General features: G+C 33.7%; 1 protein-coding gene across 1 annotated transcript in view; it reads left to right on the top strand.

The window, feature by feature from the left end:
• LOC132548612 (hexokinase-2-like) overlaps positions 1-23,101 on the top strand; it is a 50,755-nt gene that overhangs the window by 6,000 nt on the left and 21,654 nt on the right. The window lies entirely within an intron of this gene.

Below are 23,101 nucleotides of genomic sequence, written 5' to 3'. Positions count from 1 at the left end.
ATTATTATGAATCACAACTTCACTGAACTTTCACACACAACAGTAGTGTAATTATTATGTATCACAACTTCACACACAACAGTAGTGTAATTATTATGACACACACTGAACTTCACACACAACAGTAGTGTAATTATTATGTATCACAACTTCACACACAACAGTAGTGTAATTATTATGTATCACAACTTCACACACACCAGTAGTGTAATTATTATGTATCACAACTTCACACACAACAGTAGTGTAATTATTATGTATCACAACTTCACACACAACAGTAGTGTAATTATTATGTATCACAACTTCACACACAACAGTAGTGTAATTATTATGTATCACAACTTCACACACAACAGTAGTGTAATTATTATGTATCACAACTTCACACACAACAGTAGTGTAATTATTATGTATCACAACTTCACACACAACAGTAGTGTAATTATTATGTATCGCAGCTTCACACACAACAGTAGTGTAATTATTATGTATCACAACTTCACACACACCAGTAGTGTAATTATTATGTATCACAACTTCACACACAACAGTAGTGTAATTATTATGTATCACAACTTCACACACAACAGTAGTGTAATTATTATGTATCACAATTTCACACACAACAGTAGTGTAATTATTATGTATCACAACTTCACACACAACAGTAGTGTAATTATTATGTATCACAACTTCACACACAACAGTAGTGTAATTATTATGACACACACTGAACTTCACACACAACAGTAGTGTAATTATTATGTATCACAACTTCACACACAACAGTAGTGTAATTATTATGTATCACAACTTCACACACAACAGTAGTGTAATTATTATGTATCACAACTTCACACACAACAGTAGTGTAATTATTATGTATCACAACTTCACACACAACAGTAGTGTAATTATTATGTATCGCAGCTTCACACACAACAGTAGTGTAATTATTATGTATCACAACTTCACACACAACAGTAGTGTAATTATTATGTATCACAACTTCACACACAACAGTAGTGTAATTATTATGTATCACACACACAACAGTTGTAATTATTATGTATCACACACACACAACAGTAGTGTAATTATTATGTATCACAACTTCACACACAACAGTAGTGTAATTATTATGACACACACTGAACTTCACACACAACAGTAGTGTAATTATTATGTATCACAACTTCACACACAACAGTAGTGTAATTATTATGAATCACAACTTCACACACAACAGTAGTGTAATTATTATGTATCACAACTTCACACACACCAGTAGTGTAATTATTATGTATCACAACTTCACACACAACAGTAGTGTAATTATTATGTATCACAACTTCACACACAACAGTAGTGTAATTATTATGTATCACAACTTCACACACAACAGTAGTGTAATTATTATGTATCACAACTTCACACACAACAGTAGTGTAATAATTATGTATCACAAAGTCACACACAACAGTAGTGTAATTATTATGACACACACACACAGTGAACTTCACACACAACAGTAGTGTAATTATTATGTATCACAACTTCACACACAACAGTAGTGTAATTATTATGTATCACAACTTCACACACAACAGTAGTGTAATTATTATAACACACACACACACACCAGTAGTGTAATTATTATGTATCACAACTTCACACACAACAGTAGTGTACACACTTCACACACAACAGTAGTGTAATTATTATGTATCACAACTTCACACACAACAGTAGTGTAATTATTATGAATCACAACTTCACACACAACAGTAGTGTAATTATTATGACACACACTGAACTTCACACACAACAGTAGTGTAATTATTATGTATCACAACTTCACACACAACAGTAGTGTAATTATTATGAATCACAGCTACACACACAACAGTAGTGTAATTATTATGAATCACACACTTCACACACACACAGTAGTGTAATTATTATGAATCACAACTTACACACAACAGTGACACACACTGAAATTCACACACAACAGTAGTGTAATTATTATGAATCACAACTTCACACACAACAGTAGTGTAATTATTATGTATCACAACTTCACACATAACAGTAGTGTAATTATTATGAATCACAACTTCACACATAACAGTAGTGTAATTATTATGAATCACAACTTCACACATAACAGTAGTGTAATTATTATGACACACACTGAACTTCACACACAACAGTAGTGTAATTATTATGTATCACAACTTCACACACAACAGTAGTGTAATTATTATGTATCACAACTTCACACATAACAGTAGTGTAATTATTATGAATCACAACTTCACACACAACAGTAGTGTAATTATTATGTATCACAACTTCACACACAACAGTAGTGTAATTATTATGTATCACAACTTCACACACAACAGTAGTGTAATTATTATGAATCACAACTTCACGCATAACAGTAGTGTAATTATTATGACACACACTGAACTTCACACACAACAGTAGTTTACCACTAAAATAAGTACATCTACAGTATTTTTGTAATTATTCTTCTTCCTGGATACCATCACTATGACATCAAATAACTACTTTGTAATATTTTTCATGTGTTAAATGTCATCATGACCAGAAAGGGAACATTTTGTAATATTTCTTCATCTGATTTAATGATTCTATGATAACCATATCGACATGTACAACAATAGCTGTTATGTGCCAGTGTTTCTAGGTAAAGATAGTCCTAAACTTTGATGGCTATTTCAAGTAGGATAAGATCATGTTGACAAGGATATCCTGAAGTGAGACATTGTATATCATCACCCACCTGTAGGACATGTAAGTGGTTTCACAAACAGGATATAGGTAACCATTTCAGTTATCATCATTGTAAATTACCTCAAATCCTGGTGTAACCAGCAATGTCATGGTTCTAACCCTATATCTGTTTAGGGCCATTAAGTCAACCTGGAAGTTAAACATGAAAAAAATTGAGTGTGTGACTTTGATACAGCATTGTATTACCTAAAATTGAGTGTGTGACTTTGATACAGCATTGTATTACCTAAAATTGAGTGTGTGACTTTGATACAGCATTGTATTACCTAAAATTGAGTGTGTGACTTTGATACAGCATTGTATTACCTAAAATTGAGTGTGTGACTTTGATACAGCATTGTATTACCTAAAATTGAGAGACTGTTGGATTTCTCAAAGTTGATTAGATTAATTACTTTGTTACTTAAAGAATGATTTGGAGTATTTGACCAATTGGGCAACTAAAGGATGGTAAATTGGGGACAGGGCTAAGGGTAATTGATGTATGACAAGATGGGGTTGGCGATATAAGATATCAGTGTTCGATGATCAGATATGGTTAGAGATACGGGTACCTGATGGACGATCAGATGTGGTTAGAGATAGTGGTACCTGATGGCTGATCAGATGTGGTTAGAGATATTGGTACCTGATGGCTGATCAGATATGGTTAGAGATAGTGGTACCTGATGGCTGATCAGATGTGGTTAGAGATAGTGGTACCTGATGGATGATCAGATGTGGTTAGGGATAGTGGTACCCAATGGATGATCAGATGTGGTAAGGGATAGTGGTACCTGATGGATGATCAGATGTGGTTAGAGATAGTGGTACCTGATGGATGATCAGATGTGGTTAGAGATAGTGGTACATGATGGATGATCAGATGTGGTAAGGGATAGTGGTACCCAATGGATGATCAGATGTGGTAAGGGATAGTGGTACCTGATGGATGATCAGATGTGGTTAGGGATAGTGGTACCTGATGGCTGATCAGATGTGGTAAGTGATAGTGATACCTGATGGATGATCAGATGTGGTTAGAGATAGTGGTACCTGATGGATGATCAGATGTGGTTAGAGATAGTGGTACATGATGGATGATCAGATGTGGTAAGGGATAGTGGTACCTGATGGATGATCAGATGTGGTAAGGGATAGTGGTACCTGATGGATGATCAGATGTGGTTAGGGATAGTGGTACCTGATGGCTGATCAGATGTGGTTAGGGATAGTGGTACCTGATGGATGATCAGATGTGTTTAGAGATAGTGGTACCTGATGGATGATCAGATGTGGTTAGAGATAGTGGTACCTGATGGATGATCAGATGTGTTTAGAGATAGTGGTACATGATGGCTGATCAGATGTGGTTAGGGATAGTGGTACATGATGGATGATCAGATGTGGTTAGGGATAGTGGTACCTGATGGATGATCAGATGTGGTTAGAGATAGTGGTACCTGATGGATGATCAGATGTGGTTAGAGATAGTGGTACATGATGGATGATCAGATGTGGTTAGAGATAGTGGTACCTGATGGCTGATCAGATATGGTAAGAGATAGTGGTACCTGATGGCTGATCAGATGTGGTTAGGGATAGTGGTACCTGATGGATGATCAGATGTGGTAAGGGATAGTGGTACCTGATGGATGATCAGATACCTGATGGATGATCAGATGTGGTTAGAGATAGTGGTACCTGATGTGATAGATATGATGGATGATCAGATGTGTTTAGAGATAGTGGTACCTGATGGATGATCAGATGTGGTTAGAGATAGTGGTACCTGATGGATGATCAGATGTGGTTAGAGATAGTGGTACCTGATGGATGATCAGATGTGTTTAGAGATAGTGGTACCTGATGGATGATCAGATGTGGTTAGAGATAGTGGTACCTGATGGATGATCAGATGTGGCTAGAGATAGTGGTACCTGATGGATGATCAGATGTGGTTAGAGATAGTGGTACCTGATGGATGATCAGATGTGTTTAGAGATAGTGGTACATGGATGATCAGATGTGGTTAGAGATAGTGGTACCTGATGGATGATCAGATGTGGTTAGAGATAGTGGTACCTGATGGATGATCAGATGTGGTTAGGGATAGTGGTACCTGATGGATGATCAGATGTGTTTAGAGATAGTGGTACCTGATGGATGATCAGATGTGGTTAGAGATAGTGGTACCTGATGGATGATCAGATGTGGTTAGAGATAGTGGTACCTGATGGATGATCAGATGTGGTTAGAGATAGTGGTACCTGATGGATGATCAGATGTGGTTAGAGATAGTGGTACCTGATGGATGATCAGATGTGTTTAGAGATAGTGGTACCTGATGGATGATCAGATGTGGTTAGAGATAGTGGTACCTGATGGATGATCAGATGTGTTTAGAGATAGTGGTACCTGATGGATGATCAGATGTGTTTAGAGATAGTGGTACCTGATGGATGATCAGATGTGTTTAGAGATAGTGGTACCTGATGGATGATCAGATGTGTTTAGAGATAGTGGTACCTGATGGATGATCAGATGTGGTTAGAGATAGTGGTACCTGATGGATGATCAGATGTGTTTAGAGATAGTGGTACCTGATGGATGATCAGATGTGGTTAGAGATAGTGGTACCTGATGGATGATGTGTTTAGAGATAGTGGATGTGGATGATTAGTGTTAGATAGTGGTACCTGATGGATGATCAGATGTGTTTAGAGATAGTGGTACCTGATGGATGATCAGATGTGGTTAGAGATAGTGGTACCTGATGGATGATCAGATGTGTTTAGAGATAGTGGTACCTGATGGATGATCAGATGTGTTTAGAGATAGTGGTACCTGATGGATGATCAGATGTGTTTAGAGATAGTGGTACCTGATGGATGATCAGATGTGTTTAGAGATAGTGGTACCTGATGGATGATCAGATGTGGTTAGAGATAGTGGTACCTGATGGATGATCAGATGTGGTTAGAGATAGTGGTACCTGATGGATGATCAGATGTGTTTAGAGATAGTGGTACCTGATGGATGATCAGATGTGTTTAGAGATAGTGGTACCTGATGGATGATCAGATGTGTTTAGAGATAGTGGTAGAGATAGTGGTATGATGGATGATCAGATGTGTTTAGAGATAGTGGTACCTGATGGATGATCAGATGTGTTTAGAGATAGTGGTACCTGATGGATGATCAGATGTGTTTAGAGATAGTGGTACCTGATGGATGATCAGATGTGTTTAGAGATAGTGGTACCTGATGGATGATCAGATGTGTTTAGAGATAGTGGTACCTGATGGATGATCAGATGTGTTTAGAGATAGTGGTACCTGATGGATGATCAGATGTGGTTAGAGATAGTGGTACCTGATGGATGATCAGATGTGGTTAGAGATAGTGGTACATGATTTATGATCAGATGTGGTTAGAGATAGTGGTACCTGATGGCTGATCAGATGTGGTTAGAGATAGTGGTACCTGATGGATGATCAGATGTGGTTAGAGATAGTGGTACCTGATGGATGATCAGATGTGTTTAGAGATAGTGGTACATGATGGATGATCAGATGTGTTTAGAGATAGTGGTACCTGATGGATGATCAGATGTGGTTAGAGATAGTGGTACCTGATGGATGATCAGATGTGTTTAGAGATAGTGGTACCTGATGGATGATCAGATGTGTTTAGAGATAGTGGTACCTGATGGCTGATCAGATGTGGTTAGAGATAGTGGTACCTGATGGATGATCAGATGTGTTTAGAGATAGTGGTAAATGATGGATGATCAGATGTGGTTAGAGATAGTGGTACCTGATGGATGATCAGATGTGTTTAGAGATAGTGGTATATGATGGCTGATCAGATTTGGTTAGAGGTAGGGGTACATGATGGATGATCAGATGTAAAGTAGCAGTATAATTCTGCCTGTTTTAGGAATGGGTAGTGGAGGCCAGGGATGGGTGTAGAGATGGAAGGATGATTTAATCAACTGGAGTACTTGCATTGGTGTTTTTTCCCTTTAAATTGGAATTAGAGCAAATCCAACAATATATCAGTAAAATTGTATAAATGTAAACAAGTTGTGTAGGTGTTTATTGTCAGATGACCTTAAAAACAGATGTTTATATATTGATACCAGTAATAACTGTAGGTAAATATAAACAACCAACACATGAACATTTAGAATTGTGCTGTATTCTGTTCACTTCTGCCATCTCTGAGAGAATTTTGAGAACTGATAGGACAGGGTAAGAAAATCTTAGAATGGTCAAATTGATATGAAAGAGAAAACATGTCCAGGCCATGATGGCCATTACACTGTTTCCGAGATAACTTGTATGGTTGACGTTTCTGTAGGTAGTGCACATCACATACTAATCAAGTGCTTGAAATGATCAGATCCCTTGTTTGCTTACATATATGAACAATAAGTCAAATGTTTGAATTGTGCTATGAACCTTATTGTAAATAAAAAGAACTGACTTACAGGGACCAGACATGAGTCTGATACTTAGAACCCAAAAGACAAATAAAATTAAGAAATGGTATCAAGAAATGAAATGAAGCTAGTGATTAAGTTTGAGTGCAGAAAAAGAGTTGTAATTTTTTGTGATTTCCAATTCTGGTGGAAAGGTAGTTCAGATTCCATGCTTGAAAGGGACAACCATCAATGTCATGTTTTATAGAGACCTGGAAAAGTAAAAATAATCTACAACTTACATAAAAATGCATTTAAGTTAAAGACTAAATGACATTCAGCATATTCATTTCAATACTTCATCCCACAATCACAAAAGTAATATTGTGCTGGCGGTTTAATTTTGAAGCACGAGAAAGTATACAGATTGACCCCACGCTATTTACTGTTCTTTTAAAGAAAATGCTCTTCGAAGAAAAGAATAAATCCAGTATCTCGCCATGTCCAGCATACTAAAGTGTGAATTCTGTGCAGCGGTTACTTTGTTTTTTGATGGTGTGATTGTGAAAGTTGTTTCCAGTGATGGGAATACTTCAACAGTATAGACCATGTAACCCTGGTAAAATACTAGTCGCAATATACTGCTCAGCTAGAGGTAACTTCTCTTTAGATGATCAGTTGAGTGTCAGACTAGTAAACCAATCTTGGGTTTGAATCCAAGCAGAGGCATTGAAATAACTGATGACCTCTGTTACAGACCATGTATCTGATATGACACCTATGATCGACTTTGTTGACAAGCCGTTGTACAACATGCTCTCGGCAGCTGTTGTTGGTTAGTGGACATTTTGTTTATATTTTGTATGTATACATTTTTTAGTCTAGTAGCTTTGTCTATGTATGTAGGACTCTATATTACTCACAACATCGTTGTAATGAAATAATGTTAGTATACAGATACCAGCTGTTGCATTTTACGATTTGTATTGATGAACTGGATTTTTCATCTAAAATGGAAGCTGAAACACAACTTAGCTGTAGCCAACTGTATATCATATGATATGATGCATTCTGCCTTAGGTGTAATATTTCACTAATAAATATCTGCTTTCTAAATGCCCTATACTTAATTACAAACTGTGTTATGGGATGAAATTTTATCTTGCTAAGACATACATGTGAAATGATTACAAACATTTCTCAAAGGTTACTTTTTTTTAACAAACCTATTGTATGATTGGTTACAAAAATATATCCTGGCCTCCACCCTATATTATGATGACATTATATGAACTGTTATGGTGTGGTTAAGCTTTTCTTTTCATTGAATTAAGGTTCATCCCTTCAGATTTTCTGGGATAAAACTTGATTAAATGACTTTATTTTTATGGTAGATATACGTACACCACAATAAACAATATGTCAACACATTACTTTCCTGCCTGGGTCACATATAGATATGTACTTATGAACTACTGATTCAGATTTTGACACTTTTGAGGAATTAAACATCTTATTTAATTAATTCTATCAGGAAATATGATAAATTGATAAATGTCACATAAATATCATTGAAATGCACAATATAATGCATAATTATACCCCAAAAAATATGTTTTGGTAATGAAAAAAATAATTGTCAATTTTGTTGTAAAATCATTTTTTACGGGCCTAATTGTCATCAACACCCATGTTTTTCCTCATCTTTATTATTTAATAAACCAAGCTTATTCAATTTTGTTTTTTAATTTTCCCACCCTTATCCCTAGGCTTTGTGTTGTGATTTGTAAACACACTCCAAAATGCCAAAGTGAAATGTAAACTCCAAAACTGGATATACATTTTATAGAAAATTAAACAGATTACTGGATTGAAAGAGTGACATCAGAGAAGGGTAGAATATGTTAAATAAGCCATTTCTGTAAAATTATAGTGTTTTAAACTGGATGTTAAAGTGGTTTATCCTGCTGTCCATCCAAACATCTGTATGCTATGTCTGTCTGTAGACGAAGTTGGGTGTTCTGGTTTCCTTACTTTCTCTTTTGATATTTGAAATGGAGTTATTTCTCTTTTGAAAATTATAGCAATATAGTGTTGTAACAACAAAAGTTTTCATTTGAATGAAATTGATAGTAAAATAGTGTTGTAACAACAAAAGTTTTCATTTGAATGAAATTGATAGTAAGATAGTGTTGTAACAGCAAAAGGAATTCTTAGCCAAGCATTTTATTTCAGATTTACAAATCTTTTGAAATAAATCAAATTTTAGACAGATTATGGAAATCTGTCTGCACATTGTCAAATTGCTTGACATGGTGTACATCTAACTGATGTCATGTTGACAATGGAGAAACAGGAAGTAATATGATATACAGTTGTCTAGACAACCGGGTCCAGATTAAATGTCACGTGTAACATTACTAGGAAGTGTTTACATAACTTAGTGTCAGGTTTATAGGTAAAAACATCGGTGTGGTTACACTCTAATGTGCAACGAGCGCATCCAGTACTTTATGGTAGTGTGTGAGGAAATTCAAAGTGTTTAAGAATAGAACCCAACAAAAACTGACAAGCTGCATATGATCAGCTGTGGCAGCTCTAATCTCACTGAATCTTTTTCACAAAATGGACTGTGAACTTTTGACCTATTGATCAGTTAAAAAGTTATCCTGACATACCAGAATATCCCTTCAAGCAATAATGTGGAAATAAAAACCAATCAGTATACAATATTGTTAACAGAACTCAAATAAGCTTTAACAAGCATGTACATGAATTATTTGAAACCATTAATGCCAAAAACCTACATGTTGAAAATGTTAATTTTAACCAATTTGGATCAAAGTTGATTTGCCTTCCTGTTCACCAAATATCCTGTTTAAAGAGCACCCTAGTAGGTAAATATGTCATGTCCCTAGCTATAAAGTATGATCTGTATTCAGTATGGGTGTAAAACCAACACATATTGACATAAAATAAAATCATTAAAAAAAAAATGTATATTTTTTCTAACTTTATCACCTAAATACACTGTACAGCTAACTATACATCTCATAGTATTAAATATATAGTGGGTGCCTATTTCATATAGGTTCTTAGTAGAAAATAGTTGATTTATTGATGTTTGTTGATCAATTTGTCATTACATTTATACTTTAAAAAAGTTGGGATAAATGTTTGCCTAATGCAAACTTTGGCTTGATGGACTACTTGACTGGTGAAATGAGAGGGTTAGCGGTCAATAACAGGCTGATGGTTCCAGTAAAGTCATATCTTTTCCTTGATTTATTTCTTTACTTTTTTCTGTTACCAATCTAGTGCCAAATAGATCATGTCAAGGTTTTGATGTGGGAGTAATTTCAGCTGAAGAACCTGGTCAAATTTCTTATCATTAATTACTTTGAAAGCTTTTTTGATAATCATACAGGATATCTCTTTTACTTGCCATCACCTGTAGTTTTGTGTATTCCTTATACCGCAAATTACTTCGGTTTTGTGGGGAATTTATTTTTGCCTTAATATGTGAAGAGAGTCATTTACGAATTCCTATCTGAGCATTTAATTGTGTGAAAATAACTCTGGAAGGCATCCGGTTTACCTGTATTTGAGTCGCACAGAGTCCATTTTTCTAATAGCTCATTATTCCTGAATTAAAGTAATTTCTAGATCAAATTCATGAAATATTGCGAATATGTCTGGAGAGGTAATTATTCACTAAATCTAAGGGATTTACAGTATATAAACACAGTGTTGATGTGAAGATGCCAAGTGTGTAACATCACTAATTCCACTCTTTCACCTAAGGTTGACCTTTCAACCTTATGTCGGGAGGTCACAGGGTACAGTTGACTTGTGGGAGAGAAGTGAGATGACAACAATGTTTTATCAAGGGAAAGGCTTTATTTGTCTTTGTCAAGCTAGAATCTGACACTAAAGATGTATAGAATGTGGTAAATATGTATATAAAATTACATTCAGCATGACAATGTAAGGTGGTTTTATAAGCTCTGACAGTTTATATTTGGTGTATTTACATACAGACACATTGTGGTCATGAGGACATTTGCTCTTAAAATTATATCCTTAGTATATGTTTGGCATGCTTCCATAAGTTAGTGAGCTTGATAATATTACATCTGTTTCTATAGCAATTCCATTAGTTAGTGAGCTTGTTGATAATGTGACATCTGTTGTCTGTAGTAATATCATGAGATAGTGAACTTGTTGATAATGGGACATCTGTTGTCTGTAGTAATATCATGAGATAGTGAACTTGTTGATAATGTGACATCTGTTGTCTGTAGTAATATCATGAGATAGTGAACTTGTTGATAATGGGACATCTGTTGTCTGTAGTAATATCATGAGATAGTGAACTTGTTGATAATGGGACATCTGTTGTCTGTAGTAATATCATGAGATAGTGAGCTTGTTAATAATGTAACATCTGTTGTCTGTAGTAATATCATGAGATAGTGAGCTTGTTGATAATGTGACATCTGTTGTCTGTAGTAATATCATGAGATAGTGAACTTGTTGATAATGAGACATCTGTTGTCTGTAGTAATATCATGAGATAGTGAACTTGTTGATAATGTGACATCTGTTGTCTGTAGTAACATCATGAGATAGTGAGCTTGTTGATAATGTGACATCTGTTGTCTGTAGTAATATCATGAGATAGTGAACTTGTTGATAATGAGACATCTGTTGTCTGTAGTAATATCATGAGATAGTGAACTTGTTGATAATGGGACATCTGTTGTCTGTAGTAATATCCTGAGATAGTGAGCTTGTTGATAATGTGACATCTGTTGTCTGTAGTAATATCATGAGATAGTGAACTTGTTAATAATGGGACATCTGTTGTCTGTAGTAATATAATGAGATAGTGAGCTTGTTGATAATGTGACATCTGTTGTCTGTAGTAATATCATGAGATAGTGAGCTTGTTGATAATGTGACATCTGTTGTCTGTAGTAATTCCATGAGATAGTGAACTTACTGCTATGTTACATCTGTTGTCAGTAGTAACATCATGAGATAGTGTTTGGTATATTCCTGGCAGAAGCTACCCAGCATAAACAACAATGTATATATAGTCAGGGGTCAAAATTAACTTTTTTAGTCACTAGCAAACCATTGCTAGTGCCTAAAATTTCCACTAGCAAAAATGATGAACAAACTAGCAATTTTTTGGTGAATAGGTTTGACTTTTATTTACTGTTATATTGAGTTTTTCAGGAACTGAGTGATATTGGAAAAGTTATCCAAGACATTGGATAAGAATGTCTGATTGCTACCTGTATAAACAACAATGTTTATATATGTTAACAGTGTTTGGTATATTCCTGACAGAAGCTACAACATCAACATTTTAAATCTATATAAACTTTGAATTTATCAGTTTTCTTTTTTTCATGTATGAGCTACATCTAATCTGACTGTCATATGATCAGATCCATTTATAAATGTAACTGTACACAAATTTATATTATTTAAAAAATTGTTCACATTAACGATCATTTCAATAAATTATTATCAAGACAACTATCTTCCGTGTTCTCGGCAGTCATTGCACCATACTGTATTAACAACATCGTTACTAGATGATTTGTTGTATCCTAGAATAATATTCAATTCTTTTTCTCATTTCCGTACTGTTTTTAACATGGCCGTATATGCACGTTGTTGTGGCGGTGATTTTATATCAGCAGCGTCAGGAGAAACGCTCTCCAATTTTGACAATTTTTTTTCAGAAAGGCCAGGCTGTGGCTGTTGACTATTGTCTTTGTCATCGCAAGCACTGTCAGATGCTTTCCTTTTGAAAAAGTTTGTTATCATAGCTGATATGTCGCGTTTCACATGATGAGCAGGCAGAAATCGTATATATAGTTTTCCAAGACAACTTTTTATTCGGTTTACACATAACTATCAAGGGAATAAACAGTGTTTGGATATTCCTGAATGTATTGATAATCTATGTCACTTCAGCGTTTGTAACCTATTTACTCATTTAAAGGCAGATATTCCTGAGAAAGGCATTTTGTGGCAGATGTTTCGTCAAAAATATAGTGATTAGGTATAGTTCATTTCCTGGCAGAAGCTCTAAACAACAATATATAGTCAGTGTTTGGTATTTTCCTGAGAAGCTAGCAATTAAACAACAATGTATATATTAGCTTTGGTATATTCCTGACAGAAGCTACCCAACATAAACAACAATGTATATAGAACAGTGTTTGGTACCCAACATAAACAACAATGTATATATAGTGTTAACAGTGTTTGGTATATTCCTGGCAGAAGCTACCCAACATAAACAACAATGTATATATAGTGTTAACAGTGTTTGGTATATTCCTGACAGAAGCTACCCAACATAAACAACAATGTATATATAGTGTTAACAGTGTTTGGTATATTCCTGACAGAAGCTACCCAACATAAACAACAATGTATATATAGTGTTAACAGTGTTTGGTATATTCCTGGCAGAAGCTACATAAACAACAATGTTTATAGTGTTAACAGTGTTTGGTATATTCCTGGCAGAAGCTACCCAACATAAACAACAATGTATATATAGTGTTAACAGTGTTTGGTATATTCCTGACAGAAGCTACCCAACATAAACAACAATGTATATAGTGTTAACAGTGTTTGGTATATTCCTGGCAGAAGCTACATAAACAACAATGTATATAGTGTTAACAGTGTTTGGTATATTCCTGGCAGAAGCTACATAAACAACAATGTATATATAGTGTTAACAGTGTTTGGTATATTCCTGACAGAAGCTACCCAACATAAACAACAATGTATATATAGTGTTAACAGTGTTTGGTATATTCCTGGCAGAAGCTACCCAACATAAACAACAATGTATATATAGTGTTAACAGTGTTTGGTATATTCCTGGCAGAAGCTACCCAACATAAACAACAATGTATATATAGTGTTAACAGTGTTTGGTATATTCCTGGCAGAAGCTACATAAACAACAATGTATATAGTGTTAACAGTGTTTGGTATATTCCTGACAGAAGCTACCCAACATAAACAACAATGTATATATAGTGTTAACAGTGTTTGGTATATTCCTGGCAGAAGCTACCCAACATAAACAACAATGTATATATAGTGTTAACAGTGTAACAGTGTATATATAGTGTATGTTTGGTATATTCCTGACAGAAGCTACCCAACATAATATATAGTGTTAACAACAATGTATATATAGTGTTAACAGTGTTTGGTATATTCCTGACAGAAGCTACCCAACATAAACAACAATGTATATATAGTGTTAACAGTGTTTGGTATATTCCTGACAGAAGCTACCCAACATAAACAACAATGTATATATAGTGTTAACAGTGTTTGGTATATTCCTGACAGAAGCTACCCAACATACAACAATGTATATATAGTGTTAACAATGTATATATAGTGTTAACAGTGTTTGGTATATTCCTGACAGAAGCTACCCAACATGAACAACAGTGTTAACAGTGTTTGGTATATTCCTGACATACAACAACAATGTATATATAGTGTTAACAGTGTTTGGTATATTCCTGACAGAAGCTACCCAACATAAACAACAATGTATATATAGTGTTAACAGTGTTTGGTATATTCCTGACAGAAGCTACCCAACATAAACAACAATGTATATATAGTGTTAACAGTATATATATAGTGTTAACTGTTTGGTATATTCCTGGCAGAAGTGTGTTAACAGTGTTTGGTATATTCCTGACAGAAGCTACCCAACATAAACAGCAATGTTTATAGTGTTAACAGTGTTTGGTATATTCCTGACAGAAGCTTCCCAACATAAACAACAATGTATATAGTGTTAACAGTGTTTGGTATATTCCTGGCAGAAGCTACATAAACAACAATGTTTATAGTGTTAACAGTGTTTGGTATATTCCTGACAGAAGCTACCCAACATAAACAACAATGTATATATAGTGTTAACAGTGTTTGGTATATTCCTGACAGAAGCTACCCAACATAAACAACAATGTATATATAGTGTTAACAGTGTTTGGTATATTCCTGACAGAAGCTACCCAACATAAACAACAATGTATATATAGTGTTAACAGTGTTTGGTATATTCCTGACAGAAGCTACCCAACATGAACAACAGTGTTAACAGTGTTTGGTATATTTCTGTCTGAAGCTTCCCAACATAAACAACAATGTATATAGTGTTAACAGTGTTTGGTATATTCCTGGCAGAATCTACATAAACAACAATGTATATAGTGTTAACAGTGTTTGGTATATTCCTGACAGAAGCTACCCAACATAAACAACAATGTATATATAGTGTTAACAGTGTTTGGTATATTCCTGACAGAAGCTACCCAACATAAACAACAATGTATATAGTGTTAACAGTGTTTGGTATATTCCTGACAGAAGCTACCCAACATAAACAACAATGTATATAGTGTTAACAGTGTTTGGTATATTCCTGACAGAAGCTATATTCCTGACAGAAGCTACCCAACATAAACAACAATGTATATATAGTGTTAACAGTGTTTGGTATATTCCTGACAGAAGCTACCCAACATAAACAACAATGTATATATAGTGTTAACAGTGTTTGGTATATTCCTGACAGAAGCTACCCAACATAAACAACAATGTATATATAGTGTTAACAGTGTTTGGTATATTCCTGACAGAAGCTAACATAAACAACAATGTATATATAGTGTTAACAGTGTTTGGTATATTCCTGACAGAAGCTACCCAACATAAACAACAATGTATATATATAGTGTTAACAGTGTTTGGTATATTCCTGACAGAAGTATATAGTGTTAACATAAACAACAATGTATATATAGTGTTAACAGTGTTTGGTATATTCCTGACAGAAGCTACCCAACATAAACAACAATGTATATATAGTGTTAACAGTGTTTGGTATATTCCTGACAGAAGCTACCCAACATAAACAACAATGTATATATAGTGTTAACAGTGTTTGGTATATTCCTAAACAACAATGTATATATAGTGTTAACAGTGTTTGGTATATTCCCAACATAAACAACAATGTAATATAGTATATATAGTATATAGTGTTAACAGTGTTTGGTATATTCCTGACAGAAGCTACCCAACATAAACAACAATGTATATATAGTGTTAACAGTGTTTGGTATATTCCTGACAGAAGCTACCCAACATAAACAACAATGTATATATAGTGTATAACAGTGTTTGGTATATTTCCTGACAGAAGCTACCCAACATAAACAACAATGTATATAGTGTTAACAGTGTTTGGTATATTTGCCAATTTCCTTCAGAAATTGTTTTCTTAAAATGTAGGGCATCCTTGCTATGTTTGCAAAATTCTACCAATTTTAATGATTTCCATATTGAAACATTGTTTCCCTGTTTACTAATGTTTGCCATTTTGTGAGATTTCAGAACTCACAGGCAAAAACAACCAAACTTGCTTAGACATGGAGGAGAGGTCTTTGAATGGAGTTGGGGGAGGGACTTGTTGGGAGACACTGGAGACTTGATCACAATACTTCCCCAAACTGTTGTAGAAATAAGATAAGATAATAATACATGCATTCTTGTGATATATCTCATTGTCTAATCTTATTTAGATTCACATCATTTTTGAAATACTAGTTTCTGTTTATATATTTGTACCAATGTTTTCTTATTTTGAAATGTGTACAACTATATCATCATATGAAATCTGTTTACATTGCATACTATGTACCACATATTTTGGAGGGCTGACAGTTGGCATGGTGCCAGATTGTCTTTGAGTGTTTGGTTCATTATACTAATGAATTAATGAACTACATTATACTTAATTGATGTGTTGAGACACATTTGGTTTGATACACATTAAAAGTGGTAGGTATTTTACATTAAATTATCAATTAAAACAGACTGAATTTGTTCAGCAAAGCTTGTGTGAGTTTAGCTATTTGATACATTATGACAAAGTTTATAAAACATTAAAATTTGAAAACCTGAATAAAGTTAATGATAACTCAATTATATAAGACTGAAATTTAAAAGTGATTAGTTCAGCTGTTGGTTTAAAGAACCTTTAAATGGACTCAGTAAAGTGTAAAGTTTTTATGTTGAAATTTTTTTGAAATTAAAAACAAAATTGCTTTAATTTCAAAACTTAGAAATATTTCCCTATCTCCACTGACTTCAATTATATATATATATATAATGTATATATTATATTTTGACATAAGAATGGTTGAAATTAAACAAAATCACAATGAAAGAACTGGTTATTGATTTGAAAACTTGCCGGAGAATTGTTTGAGTTTGAATTATTTAAACTTATGAATATTAATTCATGTATCAATTCCATTCTCAATCTACCACCAGTGAACTCTTGATTTTATCTTTCGATAATTTCTGTTCATTAAAATGGTTACTTGTATTCCTATTATCAAATTCCTTTTTTTGCAGTACAAAGCATTGTGTATAATATGGGATTACAATGGATTTCCTATAGTAGAGCCAGGTATATTGACCTAATTACCGCCCGGTACTGAGAATGCAAACTGTAAATTGTCTATATCATACACATAAATGTATGCTCACAAACTGTATATAAAATAAATATGATATACATTTCAAACAGTACAAGCCAATACTATAGTACTTGAATATGATAAAATTCATTTCCTGGAATTAAAGAGGAAGCTTTTTTTTATCAGAGCAAAACATTTCCAATAATAATAACTTTTGAGAAACATCGCTGTACAAATATAATAGTAAATATATATGTATCTCCATTAGTGGTTTCAAATTTTGAAATCAGACATGAAAATAAATAGAAAATTAACATAACTTTTTCCATGGAAGCCCAATGTTTGAAAAGTTGTTACATGTTAAAGAATATTACAGCTGTTAAAAAGCATCCTCTATACTCCAGGGGTTACAATCACTTTTGCTCTCTGCACCCCTGGAACATGTCATGGCGACATCAATGACACAAACGAATGATTTGATCCGTTCCAAGAGAAAAAAACTGACCAATCACTGGCTGATATGCTCCTTTTGAAGATTACAAAGTGAGAGACCCCCAACTTCAAAGCCATTACATTATACCTTTATGTGACCTTGAGATTTGTTTGATGTATATCAAAGTATCAAACTAGTCTTCTCATCTTGACTACAAGATGTTGCACATGGAACCTTCAATTTTGCCATGACATGTTTTAGGGGTGCAAAGAGTGAAATTGATTGTAAACCCTTGGAGTGTTGAGAATGGTTAAAATGATAACTTAAAAAAGAGGTCAATATCATTTTTAGTTGGTTGGTTAAAGGTAGATTATATAGTCTTTAATCATGGGAGCATCAAGGCTTAATCTAATTTGTTACCTCACTGTACTGAACAGAATTAAGAAAATATGTTTAAACTGGATCTCTTCTGATACTACCTACAACAGTACCATGTGTCAGACTGTAAATATGAATGGTCATTAATGTTGACAGTAAGGTTTCTTATAATAGATATACTAACTGGATGTGCCATGTAGGTATTTTCTGAAAATAGCATGGAATGCTTCATCTGTCCTCAGAATGACCAGCTATAAATTAGACTTATCCATTTAACCCTGGTCTCTACAAATTCCTGGTCTCTGCTTGATTACTATCTGGATGGCTGATTGCCCAACACTGTAGTACCAATTTTCCACCTTCTTGTAAGTTGATTTGTGATTGTATTACATTTACATTTGTTAAATTAATTTAATTTTATGTAATACTTTAACTTATCTCTATTATCAGAGTTATGTCCCTTTCTTTGTTTGACCTGTGAATTATTTGTCCATTTTTCACATTCAGTTGCCAAATTCAGACAGTGAATCATGGAATGATAAGTTCCAGTCTTATGCTGATATATGGCCCTGTAAAGTTGTCGTCTACCAGTTTTCAGAAGGAACTTGACTATAATCAAGGCATACGAATGCTAAGTATGGAAATACTGTGTTGTAGTATTTGATATGAGTAAATACTAGTGATGTACCAGCTAATAGTTATGAAGGATCAATTGACAATGTATGAATTAGAATAATGGACTAGTTATTACCAACCAGTTGTTTATAGACAAAATATTGTTATCAGTAATCTATTTAATTGTTTTGTGGACATTAAGATAAATATTACTGGGATTGAAATAGCCATGTTTCTACTACTATATATGTGGTCCTGACCCACCAGATTCTGCATGATATGAATGTGTGTTTAACATTTACCATCCTAGCAAGTGGTTTTACTGGTATCAACATTCTTTAATTTTTCTGGACTGTCAATGTGGGGAGGATTTTAGTTCACAAACATGTTTTTCTGATTGACATTTTGAATCATTTCCCGCATAAACATTCTGTTTTGTCGATAAACTTTGAAAGCCAGGCCATATTTACGCTATAGTTTATCAAAACATGAACACAGATAACATTGTAAAATATACCTAAAATAGGCTTGTCTGTACCAAAATCTAGCTGTCGCCATTGTTCAGCACAGAGATTGATCAAGGGAGGTTGACAGTGTGAGGGTCACCTAAAGGACATATCTGATAAAGGACAAAATAAACAGCTATCAGAAGGAGTTTCAAGGTTTTTATTTTGTGACTCAAATATACTTTTACTTCATACTACTGAAATTTCATTATTAAATGTAACTGAATGATAAGAAAACTTCATCATATCATTGTATAAGATTTGGAATTACAGAAAACGTTAAATTTCATAGATCTACTTATTTTCCATTTGCTCAGCATCCTCCTGTTGCGATATGGAAGAGGTAACTTGTACCAAACTATAACACCATTTGGTCACATGACTGATAGTATGGCATCATCTATCTCATTGTCTAACCCTGACTTTGGTTTCCGAAAAATAATTGATGTTAAGCTTGTAAAATTATAGAATGAATTATAACTATATAGATGTCAGTAGTGAAGGTTTTACCTAATGCTGGTATGATCTTGTACGTAACAAATATTGATTTTTGATGTTTAGGTTAAATGTGTTGTTTGTTGTCTTCAAATGACCTTGATAATTTCAGTATATAGGTTAAACATGTTGTTTGTTGTCTTTGAATGAGCTTGATATTTCCAGTATATAGGTTAGATGTGTTGTTTGTTGTCTTTGAATGAGCTTGATATTTCCAGTATATAGGTTAGATGTGTTGTTTGTTGTCTTTGAATGAGCTCGATATTTCCAGTATATAGGTCAGATGTGTTGTTTGTTGTCTTTGAATGAGCTCGATATTTCCAGTATATAGGTCAGATGTGTTGTTTGTTGTCTTTGAATGAGCTCGATATTTCCAGTATATAGGTCAGATGTGTTGTTTGTTGTCATTGAATGAGCTCGATATTTCCAGTATATAGGTTAGATGTGTTGTTTGTTGTCTTTGAATGAGCTTGATATTTCCAGTATATAGGTTAGATGTGTTGTTTGTTGTCTTTGAATGAGCTTGATATTTCCAGTATATAGGTTAGATGTGTTGTTTGTTGTCTTTGAATGAGCTTGATATTTCCAGTATATAGGTTAGATGTGTTGTTTGTTGTCTTTGAATGAGCTTGATATTTCCAGTATATAGGTTAGATGTGTTGTTTGTTGTCTTTGAATGAGCTTGATATTTCCAGTATATAGGTTAGATGTGTTGTTTGTTGTCCTTGAATGAGCTCGATATTTCCAGTATATAGGTCAGATGTGTTGTTTGTCCAGTGTATAGGTTAGATGTGTTGTTTGTTGTCTTTGAATGAGCTTGATATTTCCAGTGTATAGGTTAGATGTGTTGTTTGTTGTCTTTGAATGAGCTTGATATTTCCAGTATATAGGTTAGATGTACTCGTCCTTGAAAAAACATTTACTGGGTATGAGTAAATTGAACAACAGAAGCATTTTGTAACCAAGTGGAAAAAAATCTACTCTCTAAGGTGTACTTATGAAGCCATTAATATTATGAAGATTTGCTCTAATTCTCCAACTACAGACCAGGGTTACTAGGTCAAATTGCACCATTTTCTGATCCAAATGCTGGTACATGGGTACCTTTACAATATATGTAAATGTACTTAGACAATAATACTAGCTGTCAAAGTAGGTTGTTTTGTAGACTTGAGTTTTTTGAGTTTCAGCCAAAAACCTTTTGAAGAAGTTCAAGCTATAGAACTGAATAAGAATTAAATGGCCCAAAGGAAGTTACAAAGGGGCAAATTGAGCTGGAATACATAATATGTATATTTCAGGTCAAAATCCAGGCTTACATATTAACATATTGATAATAGTTGGACTTATTGTGTAGTGGTATTAATTGTTGACTTAATGCCAACATTCGTCCAGCATTGTTCATAAAAGTTATTTTCAGGGTCAACTTAAAGTTTATATTTTTCAACTGGAAAATACAAACTTAAGTTAAATCAGTTATTTTTCTTATTGATTTCTTATGATAATTAGTAGACTTGGGAGTTTCAAAACTACTGTGTAATGAATAAATAATCGTACACGTAGACTCTGTATGTGCTATATATAATAAGTTAACATGTAGGCTGCAGTTTAGTTATAAGTAATTCCCTATTTTCTAGTTGATATAATTCAGAATGATTTAAGATTAAAAGACTGACAAAGATCAAAATGTTGATTTAAACTATATGGATCTGAGAGCAATGTAAAAAAATCTGAAATAATTTCTATGATTATGAATAAATCAGGCCATGTGTATTTGGTACAATGGTGTATCAATGTCATTGCTTTTAGGAAAGTGTTATGAATAACTGGCACAAAACGATTAGGTAATTGTGATAGAATTCCTAAGTACTGACACACATTAGGTGTATTGAAATTTCACAAAATCTTTTATCAATGTTTTGTTTTAAAAAGTCTAACTTTTTAAATCATGTGCACGACAGCAGTAATTAAATATTCTTTTTTTTCTAAATATGTATATAATGAGAATGTAACAAAGAACAAAGGTGTAATTGAAGATTTGAAAAGTGTCCAAAAATTATTCTGTAAAAAAACCCTGTCAATTACTGAAAATAGACATTCTCTAATTTGCCCTTAATATATGGAATTAGGTCACCAGACTTTGAATGAAATATAAAACATTTGTTACAATAGTTATACAAAAGACACAGAGTGACATAATATATATTTTTTAATGTATTCTTGACTTTCTAATTATCATAAAAAGACAAATTAATTTTATGTAGGTACAGAAATCTCACTTATATTCCTCATTGCACTGGTGTTTTACGACGCCTGTCATGTTGCATATCTAATCAGGCAGTTTGTCTGTGCAGGTGTATATATTTAACTCTTCCTTGATGTTAATCAAAAACTTTTACCTGCAAATGAACAAATGACATTTACTTACTTGTAGTTTCACATCAAGACAACTGTACATAATTCACTCATCCTGAGGGGTTGAACAGAAATGGGGAATGTCAATTTTATCATCTTAAAACATGCCTTGTAGTTTTCTATAAAATTTGTGTCTTGTCTCATTTCTGCTCCTACAACTGATATCCTCCTATTAACAGTACAACCAGGAAATCAAACAATCAAAATTTCAGATATATATCAGTGAAAAAGACTGCACACCAATGTCCAATGGATTTCCTCCTTTGCAGCCATTGTAGAAAGTGTTTCTGTAGATATCTTTAAAGATCAGCTGACTCCAGCTGATCTCAAGCCTCTCCTACACTAAACTTTGTATATATGTTAAATCTAGAAATATCCATAAAAAATGTATATACATATAGATATTGTAACAATTATTTTTTCTCTCTGTGTCCCCCACACACTCCATGTAATCTTCTTTGTTAAG

The sequence above is a fragment of the Ylistrum balloti genome, unplaced genomic scaffold (genome assembly GCF_031769215.1).
Source record: "Ylistrum balloti isolate Yb309-2 unplaced genomic scaffold, AGI_CSIRO_Ybal_v1 Utg370020, whole genome shotgun sequence".
Taxonomy (NCBI): Eukaryota; Metazoa; Mollusca; class Bivalvia; order Pectinida; family Pectinidae; genus Ylistrum; species Ylistrum balloti.
This window is presented reverse-complemented; position numbering and strand designations above follow the sequence as displayed.